The following is a 13,099-nucleotide window of genomic DNA, read 5'->3' as shown; positions in this document are numbered from 1 at the left end:
TCCGCTACAGAAATCTGTGCTTGATTACCAAGACACTGTGTTTAGTATACATTACATAACCATGCAAAATTACTTAGTCTTGACCTTGCACGCTTGTTACTGAAGTGACCATGCCACAAACCTGGCATCCTGCAAGCAATATGAAGCTTCCCTCACTATGTGAAACCCAACAACATAAAATAGAAAAAACTCTTGTTTAGAGAAATGCCAAAAATTGACAAATCAAACACATTCTACACAGTATCCATCAAATTAAGTTTTTTAATATAGATTTTCTGAAATTGTCAAATTTACTCTGACCCAGACCATAAGCATCTTTACTTTCACTGATTACAAGACCAAGGAGCAATAATAGCAGAAGCATTGTGGAGCTACCAATATTCCATCAACGTAGATGATTTTCAAAAAGTGTGTAAAATACTGTATACCCGTTTTAAACAAATCAGACTTTACTTGAGGCAGACACGGGAAAAACATTTCAATAGAACAATACACACTAGGTTTTTCATTCAGTCCTGGGTTTATTTCACTCATGAGAAAGATGTTAAAAAAGGCACTCATGCCTGAACTTTGCTGAATTCTGCTTGTTTCACATTCGTAAATACATCCAATAATGCACTGCTGCCAATGTAGTATCCTCTACACATGCTAGGAATTGATGCAAAATCTGTTGAAGTGAGGATCTGTACAAAATATGAGGATTAGCTTTAGTACTAAAATGATGGGTACAGTCTTATTCCACTGATTTATTTGTTTTTGTTGGTAATCTTTCCAATCCTAATCCACAATGCCTGTCAAACTGTTGATCTGATGCAATATAGCCAAAAAGACAAATTCACAAAACAAGGATTTGTTACTGCAATTTTACTGGATTCAAAAATTATTTGCAAATCTTAGCCAATTATTTAATAAAGTATTCATCAAAAGCCCTAACCAGCTGGTCTAGTCATGACAGTCTGATCCAGTTCTACAGACCACACCAAGCATGGTATGGCAAAATAAGTTCTTCAATGTATTTCAAGCTTTCAGCTATTAAATCTTATGCTAAAATATGCAAATTGAAAAACTACATCTAAATGAGCCGGGTTTATTCTAACATGGCAGAAGCACATTATAGCATGGGGCATTAAATCCTCAGCCAACCATGAAAGTGTACCATTTTTATGATTATTTAATGCACCCAAAGATTTAATTAGTTGTTCCAATAATTGACAGCATTTAATGACAATAATAAAATCAGTTGGCACAGCCCTATTATTCTTCAGACTCTCATGCATAAAGTGCACATTTGTACAAAGAGCCCCTCTGAAGGCATCAAGTAAAATGGCAATGGTTTCTCACTTCATGTTGCTATCTATTATCCTATGGAAGCCCTGTAGCTCAGTGGTTAGAATGTCCACTTTGCAAGCGAGAGACCTGGGTTCAATTCCCAGCAGATTGAAACCTTGGACAAATTTCCTTACTCCACTCACCTAATAATAATCCCTCAAGAAAAAAAAAACAATAATAAATTGGTCACTTCAATCCACGACTGTTTGTGGGACATTGCTGTGCACAATTGGCTGCCACGTTTCACCCACAAATATACAGTCAATTCACTTTACAGTATATTGTGTGAAGTGCTTTGAGACATCTAGATATGAAAAGCACTATATCAAATACAAGAATTATTATTATCATCATGAATTTAGGACTGTGGTAAGAATAAAAATTGAATCTCGTCAACACCAGCAACCCTTCAGCTAGATGGTGTCAACCTGGCTCAGTTGTAACACCTTCACCTCCGAGTTACAAGGTTGTGGATTCAAGTCCCACATCGGAACTCAAGTCTAGATTGACACTCTAATACAGTGCTGGAGGAGAGATGCATTGTTGCAAATGCCATTCTTTAGATGAGACATTAAACATTTGTGCACAATTGTCTGCCATGTTTGCCCACAAAATACAGAATCACCGCACATTACTGTGAAATCCTGTAAAGTGCTTTGAGATGTCCTCCAAAGTTCCAATATTATTTTAAATAGCTTTTCCTAAAAAATATAAAAACTGCAGTTTGCCTGCCAGCACATTTAATATATAAATTGGTTACGATTAATTTTTTTTCAAATAAAATAGTAATCCATCCCTCATCAAAGTTGTTATTTAAGAAAAAAATAAGAGCAATACAGTGCCTTTTTAATTGGTCCAGTTTCCTTCAGGATGAAACTAGAGTGAATGTATGGGAGGGTATTTTATAGGTAGGTGGTACATGCATGGGAATGTGTATCCATACTTCTTACGCTTCGCAACCTTTGCAGTGCTGCACAAGTGTGACTCCAGCTTAAACGCAAGATAAAAATATCGCTGTTATCAAAAAAAGGTTAACGGGCAGTGGTAACAATGATAATTGGAATTCTACAAACACCAAATAATAAACTGTGCTCTAAATCTCTCATCTGTGAAATAATTTGAATCTGACCAATTTATAAATCTACAAATTCTTATTTCATGAAAATATGATATACAGCAAATATTTTTGGAAACATACATTGCAGTGATTTGCATTTATTATAGTTTAGATTAAGGATTCCCACCCTGATAGGAGTTTAACTTGGTTGTGAAGCAACAACAACAACAACAAGATTCCATTTATAAAGCGCCTTTCACGTCAGGAGGACGTCCCAGAAGAGCATGAGGTACACCATTTGTTATATTAAGTAAAATTAAGGCAGCAGTAAGTATAACAGGAGCAAACACTTTAGTTCAGGTCAAAACAATTTCAACAGAATATAATTACCAAGTTTATACTTGGGATTAGCCCAAGTCATATAATCACTTAAGGAAACCTAGCATAAACGAGGCAAGCATCTCCGATCTGATGTGGGAATAAATAACCTCAGATGTTACTGAGCATTCTAATGATACAATAGGTCACAGTGCATATTTCAGCTGCTAATTGGTTAAACATCTTCCAGCTATACTATTAACAAAAGTTAATTAATGGGAACTACTGGCAAACTACACAAGACCAAAGGAGTAGAAATTCCACCCGGGTCAAAATTTACTCTATTTCCTTAGTATTTCCTGAGCATTCTTAAATATAGCCTTAATTTATAAGGCAGTTTTCTGCAAGTCCTTTCGAGGATGAGAGAAAAACTGCTTCAGAGTTGAGACCGATTTCCAGAATTTCAAATTCTGTACACTCTAAAGTGCTAAGAAAACGAGTATTGTATGTCTAAACAGGTGGAACTTCTCCCTTTTAGTAGGATCAATCTTCAGCAGTCCACTTCACTTAAATCTAGACATTAATTAATGCAATAAAAAGGATGCTGATGAGAAGTGGGCAACACATAATCAACCTCTCTCAGGAAATAGAGCATTCATCAAGTTTGTCATGAAATCCATGGTTAAGTTTAAAACAAAAAACAAAGCAACAATCATGTCTAGTACTGTAAATAAACTAAATTAAACGCTTAAGTTTTTACATTTGCCTTTGATATAATTTTATTGTCTTATCACACAACACAGGCCACAATTTCCAAATTTTTGCACGCTGCATAATATTTGTATAAAATTATCTAAAATGTATTAAAAAATGAAAGCAATCATTGATTACTGAATTTTTTGTTCAGTACCTAAACTATCTAAATTTTGTTGAAGATGAAACATCTATACTTGGCTCCAATTTTGTTTAAAAACAACAAAATTACATTTATAAAATGCCTTTCATGTCAGGAGGACATCCCAAGGCACTGAACAGTTGGAGATCAGGACCCGAGCATGGGGAGCAGGGTTGGGGTAAGGGAGGGCAGAGAGGTAGGAGGGCGGCTGAAGGCACGGTCGAAAAGGAGGGTCTTGAATCGTGCCTTGAAGGAGGCAAGGGAGGGAGCAAGGCAAAGGGATTGTGGAATGGAGTTCCAGAGAGTGAGTGCAGAGAGGCTGAAAGCAGGCAGGTCAGTAAATCAACATCACAGTCCAGAAAGACACAGATTCAGGCCTTCAATTCCCCCAATGGAAAGTTCTTGATCCAGTAATGCGTGATATGGGGGAAAGAGGCGAAAGAATAAATAATGTAGGTTTGAAAAAAGCTTAAATTAAGAACCTTAAAAGAACAGAAAAAATAGAGTACTACTTGCTGACGTTTTTGCAATATAGTACAGTAAAGTGGGAGAAAGGATGCTAACTAGGCCAGACTAGTACCAGTATGCCCAATATATTCCTTAAATTCTCTTAACTACATATACATAAGAATACAAGACTGTAGCACAGACTTTTAAAGCACAAAAGAGGGCCATTTGGCCCAGGGTGCCTGTGCCAACTCTTTGGAAGAGCTACCCAAACAGTTCCACTCCCCACACTTTCCCCATATCCTTGCAATTTTTTCTGTCCAAGTACCTGTCAAATTCCCTTTTGAAAGTTGTTATTGAATCTGTTTCCACTACCCTTTCAGGCAGTGCATTCCAGACCTCAACTCTCTGCTTAAAAAAATTCTCCTCATCTCCCTGTTTCTTTTGCCAATTACAACAACAACTTGGATTTATATAGCGCCCTCCACACCAGATGGTGTCTCAGAGCCCTTCATAGTAACGGATCCTAGGGCCGAGCCGGGGGAGGGGGAAGAAGGTGACCAAAAGCGCAGTCGAAAAGAAGGGTCTTCAGCTGAGACCTGAAAATAGGAAGAGATGGGGCGAGGCGAAGGGAGTGAGGAAGGAAGTTCCAGAGCCTTGGGGGGTGGCTGAAGGCACAGCCGCCGATGGTGGAGTGGAGGATTCGGGGGACAAGGAAGAGGCCAGACCCGTGGGGCAAAGGCAACAGACACTATTGTGAGGAGAGAGGAGGTCAGAAAGGTAGGGGGTGCAGAAGAGTGGAGGGATTTGAAGACAAGGGTGAGGATCTTGAAGTCGATCCTCTCTGGGACGGGCAGCCAGTGCAGTCTGGCAAGGACTGGGGTAATCGGGGACCGGAGTTTGGTGCGGGCGACAGAGTTCTGGATGACCTGGATTTTATGAATGGTAGCGAAGGGGAGACTGGTAAGGAGGGCACTTGGAGTCCTGTAGCTCAGTGGTTAGAGCACTCGCTTTGCAAGTGAGAGACCTGAGTTCAATTCCAGGCGAAACCTTGGGCAAGTTTCCTTACTCCACACAGAGCCTAATAATAATCCCTCCAAAACCAAAAACAATAATAAATTGGTCATTTTCAATCTACGACTGTTTGTGGGACATTGCTGTGCGCAATTGGCTGCCGCGTTCGCCCACAAATGTACAGTCAATTCACTTTACAGTGTGTTCTGTGAAGCGCTTTGGGACGTCCTCCTGACGTGAAAAGCGCTATATCAAATGCAAGGATTATTATTATTATTATTTGAATAGTCCAGTCGAGAGGTGACAAAGGCATGGACCAGGGTTGCGGCGGGTTTTGGAGCGAGGTATTGGTGGAGACGGGCGATGCATTTGAGGTGGAAGAAAGCTGTGCTGGTGAGGGACCGGATGTGGGGGAGGAAGGATAATTGGGGGTCGAACCTGATGCCTAGGTTGCGTACGGGTTCGGAGAGTTTTAGGGGGAGGTCGGGTAGGTGGAGGAGGTGAGAACCATGCGATTTAAGACGTTGATCAGAGCCAAAGAGTATGGCTTCCTCTTGTCAACATTTAGCTGAAGGAAATTTGCGCTCATCCAGCTCCTGATGTCTGACAGGCAGTTGACAGAACATCAGGGAACTGGGGGTTGCAAAGTGATGTGGAAAAATAGAGTTGGGTGTCGTCCTCATACATGTGGAAGTGTACCCCATGTCTGCGGATAACATCCCCAACAGGGAGCAGATAGATTAGGAAGAGGAGGGGGCCAAGGATGGATCCTTGGGGTACCCCGCAGGTAACCCGGGTGAGAGCGTTTGTGCAGATGTACTGCTGGTGGTTCGTGAGGTAGGACTCAAACCAGGCGATTGCGGTCCCACTGAGGTGGATTACGGAGGAAAGGCGGTGGAGAAGGACGGTGTGATCGACTGTGTCGAAAGCAGCGGAGAGGCCCAGGCGGACAAGGAGGCAGAGGGAACCCTGGTCATAGATAGAGAGGATGTCATTTGAGACTTTCACAAACAAAGTCTCTGTACTGTGGGCAGGGCGGAAGCCGGACTGGAGGGGTTCGAAGAGGGAGTGGGAGGAGAGCTGTGCGCGGAGTTGATTGGCAACAACGCGTTCTAGGCCTTTGGCGAGGAAGGGCAAGTTTGAAATAGGGTGGTAGTGGCTAGGATTTGAGGGATCTAGGGAAGGTTTTTTGATGCAGTTTTGAGGGGAGGCAGGGACGAATCCGGAGGAGAGGGACTGGTTGATGACATCAGCCAGTAGTAGGCAGAGGACGGGGAGCTAGGTGACCAGCAAGTTAGTGGGAAGGCGGTCAAGGCAGCAGGTGGTAGGTTTCATCGAAGTGATGATGGATGAGAAGGAGGAAGGAGATGAAGAGGAAGGAATGCAGGTTGGGTGGGGGCCGTGATGGGAACTGATGGTGGGAGGGTGAGGGGGACGGAGAGGTGGTGGTGGGTGACAAGAGGCAGAAGGATGAGGCTGCCTGGCGGATATTATATATTTTGATTGAAAAGAAGTCCATGACCTCCTCGCACTTGGTATTAGATGTGAAGATTGAGGAGGCCTGAGGGGCGCATGGAGGAGGTAGTGGATGGTGGAAAAAAGGACTTTGGAATTGTTTTTTGCCTCCAAGATGATGTTGGAGTGGAAGGCCGTTTTTGCACACATCAAAGGATGGCGGTAGCTGTGGAGATGCTCGAGCCACAGTTGGTGATGAACTGTGAGGCCAGTTTTCTGCCTCTGTGCTCGAGCAGCCGGGTTTGGGCTTTTAGGGAGTGGAGATGACTGTTATACCAGGGGGATCGGGTGGGTTTGGAAATGGTCCTGGATTTCAGGGGGACGAGAGAGTTGAAGGTGGAGGAGAGCCGATCATGGAGCAGCTGGACGGCTGCTTCAGGATCTCTGCAGTTGGAAGATTTAGGAATTATACCTAAATCTATGTCTATTTTGGATCACAAATTATCTTATATTCTAGCTTTTGCTGGATGGCCTTTGACAGTGAGATGGAATATCTATTGAAATGTTTGCTCCGAGAGAGAGAGAGTGGATATGTGTGGGGAGAGGGATAGGGTGGTGTCAACGAATGGGTATAGTTTGTGATGTCTGTGGAAGCATCATGTCTGAATTTCAGAGACATTCTACACATTGGTTCTTATAACTTTTCATTTTTGTAAAAATGTATCACACATGAATGATCAACATGAAGGATTCCATAAAACTTAAGTAATCCAAGTACTGTACTGTCAGAATTCAGACAGAAAACATCCAACACCACTTACAAGTTCCACCACAAATTAACAACACATCTGTGGTGTTTTATAAAGCAGTAACACACCAAGCAGTTTGAGATCACACCACTAATCTTCAGAATTTTGTTTTAATTTTGGTGTTGTGACAAACTCCTCTTAATTTACTAACATAATTAAACAACTAGTGACCTTGTATCATGTGATTTGATGAGTAGCAATACTCGGATTTAATGTTCCTGATAAGGTAGAAAGGTATAGTTTCTAGATGGTGTGTGTGTGTGTCAGTCAGTAAGTATGGAGATTTCCATTTAATAATAATAATCCTTGCATTTGAGATAGCGCTTTTCATGCCTTTGCGACGTCTCAAAGCGCTTCACAGAATAGACTGTAAAGTGAATTGACCATATATTTGTGGGCGAAACTCGGCAGCCAATTGCACATAGCAGTGTCCCACAAATAGTCATGGATTGAAAATGACCAATTTATTATTGTTTTGTTTTTTGGAGGGATTATTATTAGGCGTGTGGAGTAAGGATTAGCATTGGGTGGAAAGCACTAATCTTTCTTCCCAGTTGCTCATTCAAATTCATGGAGCCTGTGGAGAACCTCAGCATTCTGTTCGATTCTCTCGCACCACAACCTAGCTCAATCCTGCCCTTGTCTAATGTGTGAATACATTCGCGTCTAGATGTTATTTCACCTGGTTTTCTGTTGGACATTAAAGATCCTGTGGTATTATTTCAAAGCACTGGCAGTTTTCCCTTCCCACATCCTGGACAGTGTTTCTCTCTCATCCAAATAACTTGTCATCACCATGTGCAGCATGGGCTCTATCATGTTACCCAAAATAGAGTTTTTTCTCGATCTTACAAGCCTTTGGGAAAGGATTGAGATAAAGGAGAGATGCTTTCCCCAAACCAAGATTACTCTCACACTCCCCCTGGTGGACAGCTCATAAACTCAATCTATAAAAGCCTTGAAATGGTACACCTGAGGAGTAGCGGGGAGGGGGAAGAGATAGGAGAAAAGAAAAAAAGGAAAAACTGCATAATAGCAATAAAACTTACACACAAGAAATAAGGTCTTTGCTGGATTTTCACATCACATACAAAAGGAATGGAGCACAATCCACCACTTATGTAACCAACACAACAGATGAGGGGCTACCTTTCGCACTCGCAAGTAAACTGGAATGCTTGCTTAAAAACTGTGAAGAATATTAAAATAATCTTTGGAATTCTTTTCCTGCAAAGCGCAATTATTTTTACTTCATGAATTAGGTATTGCATCCAGTCTAAAGAATTACATGTCCATTTTTCTTGGAAGGTGGGGAGCGAAGAAGAGAAAGTATGAATCACATTCCTTGGTGATGAGACATGAGAGACTTGACAACATGCAAACAGAATTAGATCTTCCATGCTGCTCAATACAATATCTTAATTTGAACCTTCCCAAAGAGGAAAGATATCTCAAACTGAAAGGCCACTAAGGGGGCGGGGGCAGGCCCACCAGGGCGCCGGGCAACAGAGGGGGGCCGGGCGCCGGGCAACAGAGGGGGGCCGGGCAACAGAGGGGGGCCGGGCAACAGAGGGGGGCCGGGCAACAGAGGGGGGCCGGGCAACAGAGGGGGGCCGGGCAACAGAGGGGGGCCGGGCAACAGAGGGGGGCCGGGCAACAGAGGGGGTGGGAAAGGGAAATAAAGGGAGTGGGCACGGGGCAATAAAGATAATAATAATCCTTGCATTTGATACAGCGCCTTATCACATCGTTGAGACGTCTCAAACCGCTTCACAAATATACCATAAAATGAATTGACTGTTTTTTGTAGGCAAAACACGGCAGGCAAATGCGCACAGCAGTGTGCACAAACAGTCATGGATTGTGTGACCAAATGGTTTTTTTTAAATGGAATATTACCCCCAGAAAGCAATCCACCAATCATTTCCTACTTACTGCAAGGTAACTAGGTGTGGGGGGTAAATTAATATTATCAAGTTTCCATTAGAGTAAAATTAACTATGTTAATTGTACTTGTACTGTCAGAACAGAGGTGGGGGGGCGGCACCGGGGGCGAGAGGGGGGGGCGGCACCGGGGGCGAGAGGGGGGGGCGGCACCGGGGGCGAGAGGGGGGGGGCGGCACCGGGGGCGAGAGGGGGGGGCGGCACCGGGGGCGAGAGGGGGGGGGCGGCACCGGGGGCGGAGGGGGGGGGCGGCACCGGGGGCGAGAGGGGGGGGGCGGCACGGGGGCGAGAGGGGGGGGGCGGCACGGGGAGCGAGAGGGGGGGGCGGCACGGGGAGCGAGAGGGGGGGGCGGCACGGGGAGCGAGAGGGGGGGCGGCACGGGGAGCGAGAGGGGGGGGCGGCACGGGGAGCGAGAGGGGGGGGGCACGGGGAGCGAGAGGGGGGCACGGGGAGGGGGAGGGGAGGGGCGGCACGGGGAGCGAGGGGGGCACGGGGAGAGAGGGGGGGCACGGGGAGAGAGGGGGGCACGGGGAGAGAGGGGGGCACGGGGAGAGAGGGGGGGCACGGGGAGAGAGGGGGGGCACGGGGAGAGAGGGGGGGCACGGGGAGAGAGGGGGGGCACGGGGAGAGAGGGGGGGCACGGGGAGAGAGGGGGGGCACGGGGAGAGGGGGGGCACGGGGAGAGAGGGGGGCACGGGGAGAGAGAGAGAGAGAGGGAAGGAGGGACGTCCTGTCTCTGGCAGCGCCATCTCGCCGTGAGCGGCCCCGTGACTTACCTTCTCGCGGTCGCTCCTCACTCCCGTGTCGGTGTCTGAGGGGAGGGCGGGTGGGGGGGGGGGGGGGCGACTGACTCTCCCTCCGTCTCCACAAACCGGAGCCGCGGCGGTTGTATTTAACGTATGATCGCTGGTGGCAGTTTGCTCTCCGCCTCTGTTCCCTGTCGCTGTGCGCTCGGCGTCTCGAGCGCGGGCTGAGCTACCGAGAACCGTTAGGCCGCTCGTGCCGCCCGCCCGCCTGTCCGCGCGCGCAGCGCAGAGCTTTTACTACTCCTCGCTCACACTAACTTTACTCGCCTCCCCGCCCTCCTATTGGCCGCTCGTCTCCTCGCTCCCACCCAGCGCTCCGCCCCCTCCGCCCAGGTCGGTCCTTCTGTGGTCGATGCGCACGTCAATCACCTGCGTCACAAGGCGACCCAAGTTAGGTTGTCTCCCGATCTGACAGCTGCGCGAGGGTGCCTGGAAACCTGCAGCCAATCACGGCCCGGGCGGGAAGGCCAGGCCAGGGCAGGGCAGGGCAGGGCAGGCAGAGCGGCGCGGCGCGGCGCCACCCAGCGGCGAAACACAGCATGTGCTCAGGCTGTGCTCGCAGCGCAATCCCAGAGCAGCTTCTGAAAGGGAATTAAGACTTGATATTTTATTGCAAATTCATATTTAAAAAAAAACATATAATTTGGGGTGAAAGGGACAGGGCAGTGGCGCTATGTGGTTAGCTCTTTCCAAGAGTCTTATATTGCTTTTTGTGTCTTAAACCCAACCCAACTGTCCCGCGCCTTGGGACGTCCTCCCGACGCGAAAGGCGCTCTATAAATGGAATCTTGTTGTTGTTGTTAAAACTTTTATGATCTTGAAGTCACCTAATCTCAATTGGCACTCCAATGCCGTCAGCGCTGGGGGTACGTTGCGTTGTCAGAGATGTACTGCTTCAGATCAGATGTCAAACCAAGATCCCATCTGAGTGTTCGGTTTCCCCCCAATGCTCGGGTCCTGACCCAACTGTCCCGCGCCTTGGGACATCCTCCAGACATGAAAGGCGCTCTGTAAATGGAATCTTGTTGTTGTTGTTCGGGTGGACATTAAAGATCTCATAATACTATTCGAAAAGAGAAGGGAGTTTCTCTCTCTCCTCCCCCCTCCCCTCCCCTCCTGGCCAACCATACCCCAAATAAAATTGGTCTTTCATTTTCATGGTTGTTTGGTGCGACTTTTTTTTATAGAATGAGCTTGCAAACATTATAACAACACATTTTGTCACAATGACAAACAAGGAAATGAGTAATGATCAATAGCAGTTTTCGCTGCGACCACTGGAGTTCTGAGACCTTGCTGTTCAAAATATTTATCAATTGTCTTGTCATAATCAAGTTCAAATTTGCAAGCAGACAGCAGGAGAATCTCACAGAAAACATTCAAGCTGTTAAACACTAAAAGGCTTGCTATTTAATTTGAAAAATGTGTACAGTAATATACATAAGTACTAAAAAAAGCATTAATAAGAAACTGTCAGGACAAATCAAATGACCATTCAAAGCATTATCTTTGCATGTGGCAGCAGGTGGAAAGCAAAGAGCATACTGGAGTCTATGGAGAGGATAATCTATAGGAAACTGATCACAATGCTTATTACAAGTATGAAGATCACTGTACAGGTAATACAAAGGGGCACAATTATATAAATCTCTGAATTTGTGATTCTGCAGAACAATGCACAATTAAGCAGTTATACCTTGGAACCATTTTGCTGTTTTCGCTCCAACCTGTCCATCAGTGCTCCATGACTGTGACAAAGTGCAACATCAATAGACAAAAGGCAAAATACTGCAGATGCTGGAAATCTGAAATAAAACCAGAAGTCCCTGGGAACATTCAGAATAAAGAGTTCTGATGAAAGGATGACCTAAAACATTAACTCCCTTTTCCTCTCTCTATAGATGCTGCCTGACCTGCTGAGTGTTCCCAGCAACTTGTTTTTATTTATGCAACATCAATAGTCTCACCAAAAACTTTGGCATGATTACCTTTGAATATCTGCGGATTTTTGTAGCTGTACATGAGCTACAAGATATTGGTCTCCCACATGCCTAAAATAAACTCCTGACCAGATCTATTTTCCTGTACGTCACTGACATTTGAAAAACAATTCAAAATAGCTGTGCACTTTGCATTCGACACCGGCAGATGTAAGCATCGTAACTTGCCCAATAATGTCAGTTGGGGCTTCTTGTAGTTGTAATCATCTACAAAGCTGATCAGCAGAATACAACTGGCTCTGTCAAGGTCCATCCTTCTGGGCCACAGCATGACAATAAAACAATTGAAAGGGTCGATCTCAAGTTTTTAAAAGAAGAATGAAGATCAACAAGATCCGGTGGACCAAAAAGGTTTTTTGCGCAAGAATTAAATTTGGAGGACCAGAGAGACACAATTAGAACCTTTCAAAAAACACATGCTGAAGGGGAAATACAGTCTGGGGGGAATGTGCTCTGTTCAAAGTATTTCCCTAGACATAAGATATAAAAATATGATTTCTCTCAAGCAAGCAAACCTGGTTTTAATATAGTATCTAGGGCTCACCACCTTGTTCATTGGAGGCGAACAACATCTTAAGAGTTAGCTAGATCTCAAAGCATTTACATTGAAGTAGGAAGAGCACTCTCAAAACTAGCTCCTCCCACAACCCATTTATCCCAAAAGTACATACTATACTCACTTTAGACACTTAACCTTTCAAGGCAAATAATTTGTCGGAAGGAAAAAAATGACTAACAGAAGCGATTATCAAAAACGGAAAAAAAAAACATAATCACACACCACTCCTGCAACATGGCTAGTCAACCAATGTGTTCTGCAAATATCCATTTCATTCCCTCTTGAAATGTTCCAATGCAATCACCCTCCATGGAGTTTAATAGGGATTGTGCTTTCATCACATACACCTTTGCCTGTCTCAAATTATAGTGCCATGTCGCAGGATAATCTCTACCCAAATTCAGTTTCAGCTCCCCATGATCACCAGATAATGACAGTAACCGTAGAACAACTTATCCAGAGCCA

General features: G+C 45.0%; 1 protein-coding gene across 1 annotated transcript in view; it reads right to left on the bottom strand.

Moving 5' to 3' along the window:
* Nucleotides 1-10,091, bottom strand: part of scai (suppressor of cancer cell invasion) — a 48,339-nt gene extending 38,248 nt beyond the window's left edge. The window contains exon 1 of the mRNA XM_007909531.2: nucleotides 10,046-10,091. The gene's annotated coding sequence lies outside the window, so the exon portion shown is untranslated. The remainder of the gene's footprint in view (nucleotides 1-10,045) is intronic.
* Between the last annotated feature and the right edge of the window lie 3,008 nt (nucleotides 10,092-13,099).

This window comes from Callorhinchus milii, unplaced genomic scaffold (genome assembly GCF_018977255.1).
Source record: "Callorhinchus milii isolate IMCB2004 unplaced genomic scaffold, IMCB_Cmil_1.0 Scaffold8, whole genome shotgun sequence".
Taxonomy (NCBI): domain Eukaryota; kingdom Metazoa; phylum Chordata; class Chondrichthyes; order Chimaeriformes; family Callorhinchidae; genus Callorhinchus; species Callorhinchus milii.
This window is presented reverse-complemented; position numbering and strand designations above follow the sequence as displayed.